We start from the raw sequence: 15,246 nt of genomic DNA, 5'->3' as shown, positions 1-15,246 counted from the left end.
CCACCGCCGGCACCATTAACACCGCTTCCAGCTGGAAGCTTTGTTTTCCCCTGTAGCTCACCCTCATCCGGGTACTGACCTGGCTCACACCTGCTTAGCTTCAGTGGGTTTTTTGAGTTGCGAGTTGCAAGGGGATGCAAGTGATGGAGCCGCTCGCTGCAAAAGCCACTGCATTGGCCGGGAATCGAACCCGAGCCTCCCGCGTGGCAGGCGAGATTTCTACCACTGAACCACCAATGCTCAGTGCCTGGGCCTTCAAAAAAGACGCTTTTTTGGTGCTCTGTGCAAAACGCGTCGACATCTGCTTCCAGCTGCAAAATGCCATTCGCGGACGCTGAAGAACTTATTTCCAAGGCAGCGGGTACAAGCGATTGGGCGTTTTAAAACCACCAGGAACAGCAAAGAGGCGCGCTTCTTTGCTTGCGCCGAAACACACCGACTGGAGGCGGATAACGTAGTCGGCAGGATTCGAACCTGCGCGGGGAGACCCCAATGACTTTCTAGTCCATCGCCTTAACCACTCGGCCACGACTACAGCAAGCCCCACTGCCGCTGCGTTCTTGCTACAATCTTACCTGGATCGCGAGGCGCCGGCGGAAGCCTATTTCAAAGTCGTTCTCCGTTTCAAAAAAACATTTCCAAAATACAAGCCTTGCAGACAGACACGCCTCAGAGGACTTAAGGGTGGCTTCATGTCGGAATGATAAAGTCTCCCCGTCCGGACATGAAAATGCCACTTTGTTACACACAAAAAAAGAATCAACAACAGAGAAATGCCCACAAGCATTTGAAAAGCCGCACCACGTCGCACTTGAAATAGCTCTTACATTAGTGGTAGACGCAGGAATCGCCTTTTTATTTACGCTCTTACCCACGCGATGGAAAGCAAAACAAAGCAAAGCAGAGCAAAACAAAACGAACAAACGAAAACCCTCACGTCCCGCACTTGCATATAACACCGTTACGTGCCCAAGCGGTATTGTACGTCATCCTAGCACTGCACGCCGGGGCGTATGGTATATGGGAACGAGCACACGCCACGAATCGTCTCGAATCACTCCCTACAGCTGTAAGGCGCCTTGAAGCGTGCACCCCCAACATTCTTCTTTGCGCATCTGTGATAGGTAAACTCTTGAGCAAACTCTGAACCAGCTCTAAGGAAACTAATCCGATTAGATGTTACTTTGACTCATCATTTAAGGGACCCTTGTTAATTGGAGAAATCAATGATTTCGAATGAATTCTGTATGCGTTAAAAGACAGCTATACACAGAAAACATGCAGGACACTGCTCATGATGTTTCCCGAGCCGAAACACAGTGCGTTTTTCCAAGCCATCTGACAAAGCCCGCCCACTGAAAACTGCAGGAGATCGTGTAAAGACGTTCAAGTTTGTAACTACTGCACGCACAGGAAGCAGAATAAATTCCTCTATTCAAACTGTCAAAGGTTTGCTTTGCGAACGCTGCAGGACATCGCACAATCTCTTTTGAACAGGGACAAACGATTTCTTATGGGGCGCAGTAAGTACAGACGTTTAAAAAGCTCCACTCATGCCAATGATGCAGCATGAAGAAGCGCAACCTAAAGTTTGCATTCCTAGCACTGTTGCATTCCCCGCATCAGTAGCTAAGAGAATATAATTTACGACTCTTGTTAATGCAGTTTCAGAAACCAGACTGAAATTTCTCAAGTATATTATTTGAATCCAGATACGATTGACGTTGGGCAACAACTATTCTCTCAAAACTTTTAGATTGAAATGGGACCTTTGAGACAGGCCTGTAGTTGTTAAGAACTTGTGGATCCAAATTTGACTTCTTAAGGAGCGGTCTAAGAACCACTACCTTAAATTGATCATGTACGTTGCCTGACGCAAGCGATGCATTCATCATACTAATTATAGGTCCTGCCAGTCCTTCGAGGGAATCTTTGACTTGCTGAGTGGGGATGGGATCTAGCAAACAGGTGGTTTACTTTGTCTTACGTCTGTGTCCATGAGTCCACCATAAGAAGAAATCTGAACAGGAGTGGTGATCATGCGAGGTCACCACGGAGGAAACCACTGCTCTCCCCCCCAAAAAAACCACCACTGCCCCTCTCAAGTTTGCTAAAGACCACATGGATGTTCCACAACTCCTGGAACAATGTTCTGTGGACAGACGTGACAAAAGTTGAACTTGTTGGTAAATGTGCACAGCGTTATGTTTGGAGATAACAAAACACCGCATACCAACTCCAAAACCTCATCCCACCTGGGAAGCATGGCGGAGGCTGTACGGCTTGCAATCATCGAGGGACCGATGAATTCCGAGATGTATCAGGAAATTCTACAGCAGAATGTCAGGGTGTCTGCCTGTGATCTAAAACTCAAAAGACGCTGGGTCTTGCAACATGACAAAAACAAAGGAGTACATCAACAACAGAGTGGCTGAAACAGAAGAAATTCTGTATGTTGGGATGGCCAAGTAAGAGTCCTGACCCCAATCCCATTGAAGTGCTGTGGCGTGATCTGAAGCAGGCCATTCAGCGCAAGACATCCCAAAAATATACATGAACTGAAACAGTTTTGCATAGAGGAATAGGCCAAAATACCTCCTAACCGCTGCTCAGGTCTGACAAGCCGCTACAGAAAGTGGGGGTTGAGGTTTTTGTCATAAAGGAGGTTCCACTAGCTCCTTAATATAAGGGTTCACGTACTTTTTCCATCAATGACCTTGATTGTTTAAACCATTTGGTCAATAAAGAAACAGCAATGTCAAATGTTGGGTGTGTGTTCTTTGTTAAATCAGAATCTCTTTATTAATTATTATGACTTAGATAAAGATAAGATCACATGTTAGGAGCCATTCATGCAGAAATCCACATCATTCCGAAGGGCTGTTTACAAAAGTTTTTCTCCCAACTGTATGTGAGAGAAAAGCAGAGACGCTCACTGAGTAAGGTGGAGTTGTAGCTTTGCAAACCACAAAGACATTTGTATGCTCAAAATGGGACAGGAGCACCCCAGATGGGACTCGAACCCACAATCCCTGGCTTAGGAGGCCAGTGCCTTATCCATTAGGCCACTGGGGCACACTGGGTTGGGTCGATCACGCTGATGAAGAGCCAGTTTTTTTTTCCTTTGCTTTTTCAAAGGGATCCCCAAAATTAGGAAAGTTAGGCAGCAGAAGGTTTACTGTGACCTGAGAAGGACCGGCATCCAATCACGGTGGTACACACACACGCTCTCACTCATCTGAGCTACACGGCTACCAAGATGATCTCAGGTGCGCCGAGCTGGTACGGAACATATTGAACTGATCGACGGCGAATTGTCTCTCAGACAGGCTTTTCACCTCTGAGCTCCCTGACTGACAGTGATCAGTTAGGCAGTAAAACAGTCAGCTGCTTCTAAGCCTTAAACAGCTGCATCTCGGCGCTTCCACGGAGAGATGATTTGAAAGCCGAACATCGCCCATTGGGAACACCTTACTATCACTAGTTTAAGAGACTCTTAAGGTCTTGCAGAGGTGCCTGTCTAATAGCATGCGCTTTGCAAGCTATAGGTGTTTAGGCTGAGGCAGAATGCCTGTTAACAAAATGTTTTTCTAAAGGGGCCTCGCACTCTTTTCCAAGCAATGGTCACCATCCCCACAATGTAGTCATGTCCTAGGACGTCACCTGTTAGTCTCCATTTGTCTGCCACCAACATTTTAGGTTACGGGGTCACAACCGCACCCCGGAGAGCATAGGAGCCGTTGGCGTTCTGGCTGTGCAGATTGGGCTGAAGGTGGGGCGCTTGAATCTCGCTGTTGGAGGCCGTCTGAAACTGACCCAAGCCTTTCCCTTGAATTAAATGTAAATAAGAAATGAACCCCAGATGCACATGGAATCAATCACGTGTTTCCTTTGAGCCGTTTCAAAGACTGCTCCAGAGTTTACCTTGCACAGATGCGCAAAGATTAATGATGGGGGTGCACGCTTCCAGGCGCCTTACAACTGTAGGGACTGATTAGAGACAATTCGTAGCGTGTACTCATTTCTCTCTATTCCCCGTGTTGCAGTGGTAGGATGACATAAATTCCTGCTTCGACACGTAACGGCATTATAATCAAGTGCAGGAGCTGAGGGCTTTAGTTTTGTTTCGTTTTCCATGGCGTTCGTAAGCGCGCAAATCAAAGGCAATTCCTGCGTCTAACACGAATGTAAATGCTTTTGAAAGTGCAGTGTGGTGCAGCTTGTAAAAACCATTTGTGGTTTGTTGATGTTTTTTCTGTCTGCCAAAGTTGCATTTTGACATCCGGACTGGGGGACTTTATCATTTGAACGTGAAGCCAGCCTTAAACCCTCTGAGGCGTGTCTGTCTGCCGGCACGAATCTTGTGAAAGGTATTTTTTTTTAACGGAGAGCGACTTTAAAAAGGTTTCCGCAGCCACCTCGCACTCCGTGTTAGATTATAGGAGGAATGCGGCGACAGCGAGCTCGCTTTTGTCGTGGCCGATTGGTTAAGTGCGTTGGGGATTCCCCGCGCAGGTCCGGAACTTGCCGACTCCGGCGTCTGCCGCACGTCGCCTTGTGCCTGCGCGGCAAAGGCGAAGTGCCGTTTCTCCTTTCCCGGTACTATAAAAACGCTAAATCGCTTGGACCCGCTGCCATTGAAAGCAATTCTTCAGATAACCACACATTTTGCGTTCGCACCTCTGGTGCTCTACTTATGCCTTTGCAAACCTAATGAATAAAGCTGAAAGAACCGACACGATATGTAGGTGCTCGTAAACCACGCAGTAAAGAACTGTTAACAGCAAGGGTTTCAGTGGGTTAACTGAGGAGAAGGCGTGATCGCTAATTGTTGACTTTTTATTTGGTGTTAGAAACACTCTTACTGTGCATGACGTGCAACAAATGTAGCCACAGAAATTGCATCACGCTTTCATGTATGCTATTGCAGACACCAACGTTGCCTAGATAGAAAACCGAAATAGCCGTGGGTTTGCTTGCTGGTCTGAAGGATCTCTCTTCGAATCTCTATCATTTGTCAATGAAAGTAAAAGGCGCTGCAATCTCATACGTTCAGAATCAAACCCGCAGCTGTTGTTCGACTTTATTTCTTGACTAATTACAACTGAGTGTCGCATGAGCAGTTACGTAAACTTGTCTGGTATATTTGAACACAAATGCCGTTCTTCAATTAAAACTAACAGTACATTGTCAGGGACATTCAGTTCTATACAAACAAGAGACAGACAAGAGAATATTTCTACCGTTCATGTGGACTACGTGTTGACTTACTGATCGGAATAATTGAAAGGTTCGGGCTCATAGCCGATGCAGTGCGTGCTAATTAGAACAGCAACGCTGAGCTCTCAGCACCGTACTGAGCCCAGGTGTTTTTCTAAAGCTGTCAGGTGCAGTTCATTTACATGAAGGAAATCTCTTACTGGGTACGATTACAATGCAGTAAGTAGCACAGACTGCTTAGGGAGTAGCCCGATGCGTTTAAAAACAACCCGAGCCAGATAGGAGTCGAACCTGCAATCTCCTGATCCGTAGTCAGACGCGTTATCCATTGCGCCACTGGCCCTGGTGTGACACTGCAGGACTGTAACCCAGTGAGATCAGCACTGCAACTAGTAAAATATTACCCCCGGTCCATTCTTTTCCAAAAGTGAGAAACACCTGTTTTCTACATTTTGTCTGTTTTAAAACCATATCTCTTTAAACCAAACCAAGAGTTTGTCTTTTGCACTGATATTCTGATTCATTTCGATTTCAAAGAAAAAAAAAAACATTATCTTCCAAAGCATCATAAAATTGTCCCTTCTTCCAGACTCTACTTCTCTCTTGTAGTAGTACAGCAGACCTTTCCAAGTGAGCAGATCACAGAGTCCGAAATGAGCTTCCTCCATCAAGCAAAGTACCTGAACATGACTCTGTCTTCATAAAAGCGCCCCTGTAATAAAGAAATTAAATCCGAAATCAAGAGGGCAGTTTCCTACTGAAGTTCAAGAAATCATCAATTTTAACCTAGCAACACATTAAAGGCTGCATCTATACAAGTACGATTCTAGAAATGCTCACCAGATTACGTTTTAAGAAAGAACTGCGCCTCAGGTTCCGCCGAGATCTTAACTCGGATGGCAGGATTCAGAGTCCGGAGTGTGGACTGATGGCGCACGGAGGGTCCATATACTGTGGATCCCTCAGTGATCTTCCGCGTATTCAAACCGCCAGCGTGTGACTCCCCTGTCACCGTCCTCTCTCCTCTGTGCAGCCGAGCCCGATTCACGGTAAAGTGAAAAAAAATATGCCCTCAACGTGAGATTTACTCTGGAGTGAGGATAGATGTTACCTTTTTATCATTGAACAGGATGTATGTGATGTGGCGACTAGGTTCAATTTTGTATCCTGTTTAAAAGATTAAGGACTGGGGTGAGCGTGATTTACCACCCTTTCAGCTAAGAACCCGACGTGCGCACCGTTTAAGCTGCATAGACTCGGTCGTTTAACTCTTCTCCATTAGCAGGGTTAAGGTTAAAGAAAAAAAACATTGCTGACTTCTTTTTTTTTTGCCAGCTGCTAGCGCTGATTAGCAAGGTTTGTATTTCATGTTTTGCAAGTTGCATCCATTTTAAGAAAAACAAGTCATGTTAAAGACAGGAAATGAATACTTGTGTTTAATTAAGTCTAGCGGTTGTCCGCTGGGATTCAGACCCAGGGTCTCCTGTTCACTAGACAGGCGCTTTAACCAACTAAGCCACGGCGCCCCGGGAGTGCTGTCCTTTTGCAGCCACTTGGACACACCACTCAGACACATCTGCATTCGGTGTGTGCTCCGCCTGCTCGCTGAGCAAGTTGCCACCTTTACATACAATAGCAACATCGACACCAAGAGAAAGGATGACAAATGGCTTTTATCTGGAACTTTTCATGTCCAAGGAGCTCAATGTGCTTTCTGTGTACAACAGGGCCACTGAACTCCACACTGGCCACTGAACCACAGCAGTGGCTTGCTGGCTTGACATCTCCCAAGGAAAATGTTGAAATCGCATGTGGAACAGGAAAATGACCCTCGAGTACGAGGGAAAAAAAAGAAAAAGATCATCTGGAGCGCGCCAACTCAGTTGGGACAGTCCAGTTCTGTTGACGGGGTGGCTGAGTGGTTAAGGCGATGGCTTGTTAATCCATTGTGCTCTGCATGTATGGGTTCGAATCCCACTCTCGTCGGTTTCCATGTCTGACATGTGTGCCCGTTCGACGTTGGCCCTCCTGTCGTTTGCTCCAGAACTAGAGCCATGCAGTTTCTAGCGGTGGCTGAACATGGTATAGTAGGCTAACATCGGTATCGAGCAGTGACAGTAACAGTATTTACGTGCCGCTGCTGCCAAGTGGCTCTGGGTTGAGACCGCGTTTTCACTTACTTGCAATGCAAACGGAGAAAGCGATTTTTGACAGTCTCTTGAGAGACTGCGCTAGGTGTTTAGGGATAGACTTTGTCAGTTCCCCCTGGGATGATGGCCTCTCAAATAGTTTGTGATTCCTCTAGACGTTTATACAGTAGAAGCCTGCTTCGTGGCTTAAATCCAAGCTAAGGAAACGAGTTAGAGGTCTGATGCAGAACTGCGAATTCAATGAACGGGAACACTACAGTACATTGCACTGTATGTGTGAGGAAAACTGCCCCCTTCTGTCCCTTGTCGACCGAACAGAGGACTGTAAAGGATACCGCCAAGAAACTTTAGGATGCTGGTTGGAATACAGCTCCAAAGAAGCCCCTTTGGGTGTTATGTCATCAAAAAGTAAGAACAGCGAATCTCCCTTTGATCAAAAGCGCAACAGAACTGTTTTCCGTGGAGCAGCTTTCAGACCCGTAGACCTGTTTTATTTGTAGGGCAGGGCGCATTCCCAAACGCGAATCTCCTGTTTTAGAAATGCTTTGGGCGGCGTGAAGTGAAAATAAGAAATGGGCTCCAGATGCACATGGAAGCAATCAAGTGTTTCATCCGAGCTGTTTCAACGACTGCTCAAGAGCTTTCCTTTCACAGAGGCGCAACGATTAATGATGGGGGTGCACCCTTCAATGCGCCTTCCCAGTGGGCATTGATTCGTCGAATATACGTATATTTATGGCGAAAATACGGCTATACGTATATATACGTCGCCTCAACGTATAATCAACGTCGAATTGCAACCGTAAAATCGACGACATGAATAAACGCATATATAACATCGAAAACACATCTAACACAGTGCCTGAGGCTTTTTACTGTATGTATCGTGTGTGCCGCAACTAGGAGTATACGGCACTCTGCACAGTGTACGAAGTAAATTATTTTCGCAGTAATTAATTTATTATATTTACTATATTTATTATACACGTGTAAATTAATTACTGCGAAAATAATTTACTTCGTACACTGTGCAGAGATTCTAGACGAATTGCAGACCACATTTAGACGTCTAAGGTATGCGTTTAATAGATGCAGCCATTCAAAATGCGCGGTAAAAACCCGCGGTACAGTAACCTACCCACAAGCCACCGCGGGGCACCGGAGGGTACCGCAGGACAAGTGATTGGCTGGCCAAAATGACCGACAGGGGCACTCGTGGTGCATTGGTTGGTAGTGCAAAGATTTAATCATTTAATGTCTTTGCTGTCCACATTTTAATCCGCTTAGTTTTGAATATTTATATGGATTTTACCACTAAAGGGAAATTTTAGTAGCTGAGCATAAAAAGAAGAGGAGCATAACGCATCTGAAGGTCATAAACGATATTAATTTAGGAACATAAACATTACTGTATGTATGTAAACTGTACTGTGTATGGCTGGTCTTGGTAGTTTAAAGAAAAAATACACACCAGTCTTCCATTTCTCCCTAAACATTTTAAGCATGAAAGTTTTATGAAACGGTACCCAAATATGCGATTGCTGTATAGAATGAATTTTAATTAAAAAAAATTATTTAACACGAACATTAAGCTGTTTACATCTTCCGCCTGAGAACAGTCACCCGTTGCTACCCAACGCAGAATGGTGATTGGCTGACACCATCTGACACCCCTCTGATTGGAGAAAAAAGACGTGCTGGTGTGCTATACCAGGAAGAGGATTTCTTTCAATTCTAAACGTGTATTTTAAAAGTTTAAGAAGTAAAAACCTTACAGCGTACACAGATTTCTAAACTGATCAGGATCGTTATCTTTGTCTCATGCATAATAATGTTCACCGCTCTGTCCAGCAAATTAATAATAAACTTTATTTTATATAGCTTTTTAAACGAATAAGTAATTAGATTGCTCATAAACCTAATCACTTGCTTTTTCTTTTTATTTAGGCGCAGATTTCAACTATAGATCGTATTATTAATAACCATAATAACAACCAACCAACAAAAACAACCATATAAACATAATACCAACCAAAAACATAGATAACAACCACAATACAAAATCAAATAATCAAACCATTTTACTCTCGCAAAGTCCTCCAATTATCATAATCCCGCCCCTTATGCAAAACCAAACCTTCCTCCCATCCCAGTTTATCCTGTTTATCATAAACAAAATCAACCTCAACTTTCAACATAAAGCATTACACAAAATCAATACCTCAACACTCCATACTCAACAACGATAATTCACAAACAGCCAGAAAATGTAACTACACATTCCCAAACAGACCTAATTTCCATAGCCCCGCCCCTTATGCAAAACCAACATCCCTCCCCTGTTCTCTCTCTCCCCTGGCGGTTGTAATTGTTTTTATTTTCAAATAAATTTTAGCAAAGTCATGTATTTTAAAAATCTTAAGATTTTTATATTTATGTCTTTATTTAGTGGTTTCATTAGTGACAAAGGCTAAACTTTCTTGGAAAAATGTCTTTTATGTAAACCATGTTTGCTATTAATTCATTCAGGGCTAAAATATGTTCATTGTCTTCTAATGAAAGAAGGGTTCCTTTCGCCGTAGTCGGGAGCCTAGCCTTTAACTAGTAAGTACTGTATTTACTGGGTTTTTGAGGGGGGGTGTCTTTCGCTGGAAATCTCGCCTCCTACTTTGAAAATACCCGTGAAACCGTTTCAATTCGTCACAGCCAGCACTCCTGCAGAGAGGGGGGTTGTACTTGCAGTGTATACAGTACACGCGTTATGCTCTTCGTTAATGTAAATAATTACTGCGAAAATAATTTACTTCGTACACAGTGCAGAGATTCTAGACGAATTGCAGACCACATTTAGACGTCTAAGGTATGCGTTTAATAGACGAATATTATACGTCTTTTGCCCACTGTGCTGCCCTCTTGATTTCGGATTTAATTTCTTTATTACAGGGGCGCTTTTATGAAGACAGCGTCATGTTCAGGTACTTTGCTTGATGGAGGAAGCTCATTTCGGACTCTGTGATCTGCTCACCTGGAAAGGTCTGCTGTACTACTACAAGAGAGAAGTAGAGTCTGGAAGAAGGGACAATTTTATGATGCTTTGGAAGATAATGTTTTAAAACAGACAAAATGTAGAAAACAGGTGTTTCTCACTTTTGGAAAAGAATGGACCGGGGGTAATATTTTACTAGTTGCAGTGCTGATCTCACTGGGTTACAGTCCTGCAGTATCACACTGGATAACGCGTCTGACTAGGGATCAGGAGATTGTAGGTTCGACTCCTGCCTGGCTCGGGTTGTTTTTAAATGCATCGGGCTACTCCCTAAGTAGTCTGTGCTACTTACTGCATTGTAATAGTACCCAGTAAGAGATTTCCTTCATGTAAATGAACTGCACCTGACAGCTTTAGAAAAACACCTGGGCTCAGTACGGTGCTGAGAGCTCAGCTTTGCTGTTCTAATTAGCATGCACTGCATCGGCTATGAACCCGAACTTTTCAATTATTCCGATCAGTAAGTCAACACGTAGTCCACATGAAAGGTAGAAATATTATCTTGTCTGTCTCTTGTTTGTATAGAACTGAATGTCCCTGACAATGTACTGTTAGTTTTAATTGAAGAACGGCATTTTTGTTCAAATATACCAGACAAGTTTACGTAACTGCTCATGCGACACTCAGTTGTAATTAGTCAAGAAATAAAGTCGAACAACAGCTGCGGGTTTCATTCTGAACGTATGAAATTGCAGCGCCTTTTACTTCCATTGACAAATGATAGAGATTCGAAGAGAGATCCTTCAGACCAGCAAGCAAACCCACGGCTATTTCGGTTTTCTATCTAGGCAACGTTGGTGTCTGCGATAGCATACATGAAAGCGTGATGCAATTTCTGTGGCTACATTTGTTGCACGTCATGCACAGTAAGAGTGTTTCTAACACCAAATACAAAGTCAACAATTAGCGATCACGCCTTCTCCTCAGTTAACCCACTGAAACCTTTGCTGTTAACAGTTCTTTACTGCGTGCTTTACGAGCACCTACATATTGTGTCGGTTCTTTCAGCTTTATTCATTAGGTTTTCAAAGGCATAAGTAGAGCACCAGAGGTGCGAACGCAAAATGTGTGGTTATCTGAAGAATTTATTTCCACGACAGCAGAGCCAAGCGATTTAGCGTTCTTATAGTACCAGGAAAGGAGAAGCAGCACTTCGTCTTTGCCGCGCAGGCACAAGGCGACATGAGGCAGACGCCGTAGTCGGCAGGATTCAAATCTGCGCGGGGAGTCCCCAATTGATTTTGAATCCATCGCCTTAATCACTCGGCCACGACTACAGCGAGCTCGCCGCCGCCGCATTCCTCCTATAATCTAACACGGAGTGCGAGGTGGCTACGGAAACTTTTTCAAAGTCGCTCTCAGTTAAAAAAAAAAACCTTTCACAAAATACGTGCCGGCAGACAGACACGCCTCAGAGGGTTTAAGGCTGGCTTCACGTTCAAATGATAAAGTCTCCCCGTCTGGATGTCAAAATGCAACTTTGGCAGACAGAAAAACATCAACAAACCACAAATGTGGACAAGGATTTTACAAGCTGCACCACACTGCACTTTCAAAAGCATTTACATTCGTGTTAGACGCAGGAATTGCCTTTGATTTGCGTGCTTACAAACGCCATGGAAAACGAAACAAAACAAAAGCCCTCAGCTCCTGCACTTGATTATAATGCCATTACGTGTCGAAGCAGTAATTTACGTAATTTACTGCCTGAAAAAAAAACAGTAAAATGTTTGAGTGCCTATAGAGTTTCTATTTTTATTTTCTTGAGAAAAGTTGATACCATTTCCTGGACACCCTGTCCCCCATCAGTGCGCGGTGCCCGGGGAAAAATCTGTAGGGGGGCGTCTGAAATTCTGAGGGGGGGGGGTGATATTTCGGTTGAAACGGAGCTGTAGGGTGCAGCTACCCAAATGAAATCTCGCAGCTATGCCATTGATTAGTGCTTCATGATAGAAGATAACGACTAGCAATCTGGTATTTGCGATGAAGTTCAGTTTCACATTTTTCGTCACTCTCACGGTTTGTATTGCCTGGAGCGAAAAGTACCATAAGCGTTCATTTTTGCAGCTACATGGACGTTCTGAATCGTTAAGAAAAAAATGTTGTAAAACCAACAGAAAGCACAGACTGCTATAACTAGTCCTAGTTATATAAAGATTTTAAGTATAATGATAAAGTACTGCAAGGAATCGGTCCACCTGAGCAAACAGGATCGTAATGTTGACACTCAATAACGACACTGATATGTGCAGTTCCTGGACGGATAGCCCTCCTGCCCATCAAACAGACTGAGTGACTGTTCGTGTCATTTAGTGTTGTCTGACCATTGACCAAGTACAACTATTTTTTTAGGGCGCAAATTAAGTTAGGTAAATCTTTTTGCCCAAAACTGAAGGGGCAACACTCCTCCCTCCCCCCGTGATGCCAGGCCTGTCCCCATCCTATTCCATAATGTCATTATATATAATACCATACAACAGTACGATCCTTACTAACTGCATGCGTTAAAATTGCACATCAGCACATAGCAGGGGGCACATAGCCGTGATGTATTATCAATGTTAAATTTCAACCATAATATCGACAACATTAATAAACGCATACGTTGAGAAAATATCGAACCCAGCATATTTTCCGGTTATATACCACAATGCATTCCTAGTATTCGTTGGTCACCATTTTGGACACGTTTTTCAAACGTAGAAGTATATCCGCAAATATCTCAGCAATCCTCTTTTGACGAGTAAGTATGAACAATAATAATACTATCTGAATACACACAGATCTTTCTTAATATTATTTTGATTAAAATAGTACGTGAATAAGCAAAAAATGGCACATAAAAATAGTGTGAATGGGGAAGATGGCACAAAATCGTTTTGCCATTTCTCTATTCTTATTCTATGTTGTACTTTCAAACTTTAGGTACTCTTTAATTAGGACAGACTTTATTGCTCAACTGCTATGATGCAAGCCAAATTTTATACATTTATTTCAGCTTTGAGCTTTCAGCTTTGACCAACCTTGAACTCACCGGCCGTGGTTAACGCGTGTTGGATTTTAACGGGCTCTGTGTGTTCGATGTACATAAGCCACTGAATGCTGGGTGTAGAAAATCGTTTTTGCTGGTGGTGGTAATTGTCATGGGGTAGCAACGCTATCGTCTCTTCCTGTAAAAACATAAGTCTGAACATGGCCATGCAGACACTAGCGATGGTCACAAACTGAAAGGGGTCGATGCACACAACGCAGGCGGCCCCTGACTCAGTCACGCGTGTCTGTCTGGTCATATTCATGACCTCGTCCCAAAACCTGACACAGCCTTCTCTTAGAATTGCCACATCCAACTGGCAGTAACGTTTCAACTCTCTCTGTAAGTTAAACACACTTCCCTTGCATTCTTCATACCAAACCAAAAACTCGGCTTTCTCCCTCGGCAGCATGTAGTTAACGCCGTAAAGTTCTGGCGGCGGCATCGGGCTGACATAATTTTGGTTTTCTGAAGTGTTCATCAAGTGTGGAAAATGACCCTTACCCCCGGGGAACCCCATGGCGGCCGACAGTTTGCTTAATTTCATAGGTAGAAAGTTTAAAGAATCGATAAATCTGATGTTCAGAGCTTTTACGGTCATACACATTATCTTACCACCCTGATTAATTAGTTCAACGTCCATCTTTTCATCTTACAACTGTCTGATTACTAGGTAATTGTCATATCCCTTGCCATTGTGCGATATGAATGTATGGTTTTTGAAACGTCTATCGATAAATTTACACACAAAATCCTTTAGACAAGTTTCACCATAAAATTCCCAGCTTCGTTTATTGTTAATATGAAGGGCATGGATGTAATTTGGTATGTGTGTCCCCGTTTCTTGCATGCATTCAAAGTAAAAAAAAATGTACTTGTTTGAAATTTTGGGGTTGTCCAAAGGCAGTATGTAGCACAAATGTGTGTCAGGGGTGTCGATCACGTTGTTACAATGCGAGCACAGTTTCTCTTTACATTTGTGACTAGAGAGGTTATAAACCTCACATTTCTCACAAAAGACCCTGCGCTCACACTTACTAACACCCGTCGCTGCATTCCGAAAGTGTCTCGCCAAACATTGAGAGCTACGACAAAAGACCTTACAGGCCGGGCAATTCTGAATTTCTGCATCAATTTCGCAACACTGGGGATCTAAACAGGTTTTACAAGCTTTAACACAGGCGTGTGCGTTCTTGTGGCTATACGCCGCATGGTAGTTAGTGCAAAAATATGCCGCCCCCACAAAAGCTTTAATATTTAAAACCCCATAAAAATGCTCTTCATGCAGTAGAACAAAAAGTATTTTAGAATTAGGTGGTGTGGGCCCCGTTGTAAAATATTTTCAATCACCCTGGTCGTGGTACAAAATTTTAATGACCACCTTTAAATGTTTTTCAAAAGCGGTAATGTCTGACAAACTCATTTTCTGATTCTCTGAAAAACCCAACTCTTTGTGCATTCGTTTAGCGCCCTGTAACATTTCCCCATTGGTACAACCTTCATTCAACAAACCGTACACACTCCTGGTGAAACACAGATTACCGCCCGTGTAATGTAAGTCGATAAGGTGCGCTTTTTTCTGAGCAATTACCCAGAACGGATTTAAATCTTCGACGGGCACCCCCCTGCATATTCCTAACTATCGTCACCACTAATCGGAGGCTGTCATCGGTGAGAATTTCTGTGTGGCTCTGTAAGAGGTCTGAGATGTGGCTTAAAAAATCAGCAGCATTTAATTCTCCGGGTTGTCTCCTGCGTGAGAACAAGGGTTTGTTAAAACCACCCGCAGTCAAACGCAG

At 43.6% G+C, this 15,246-nt stretch overlaps 2 non-coding genes across 2 annotated transcripts; both read right to left on the bottom strand.

The window, feature by feature from the left end:
• Positions 1-3,002: 3,002 nt before the first annotated feature.
• trnar-ccu (transfer RNA arginine (anticodon CCU)) lies at positions 3,003-3,075 on the bottom strand. Its single transcript has one exon. It is a non-coding gene; the product is annotated as a tRNA-Arg (tRNA).
• An 8,536-nt stretch (positions 3,076-11,611) lies between these two features.
• trnal-caa (transfer RNA leucine (anticodon CAA)) lies at positions 11,612-11,693 on the bottom strand. The gene has a single exon. It is a non-coding gene; the product is annotated as a tRNA-Leu (tRNA).
• Positions 11,694-15,246: the final 3,553 nt, after the last annotated feature.

The sequence above is a fragment of the Lepisosteus oculatus genome, unplaced genomic scaffold, assembly GCF_040954835.1.
Source record: "Lepisosteus oculatus isolate fLepOcu1 unplaced genomic scaffold, fLepOcu1.hap2 HAP2_SCAFFOLD_60, whole genome shotgun sequence".
Lineage (NCBI taxonomy): Eukaryota > Metazoa > Chordata > Actinopteri > Semionotiformes > Lepisosteidae > Lepisosteus > Lepisosteus oculatus.
This window is presented reverse-complemented; position numbering and strand designations above follow the sequence as displayed.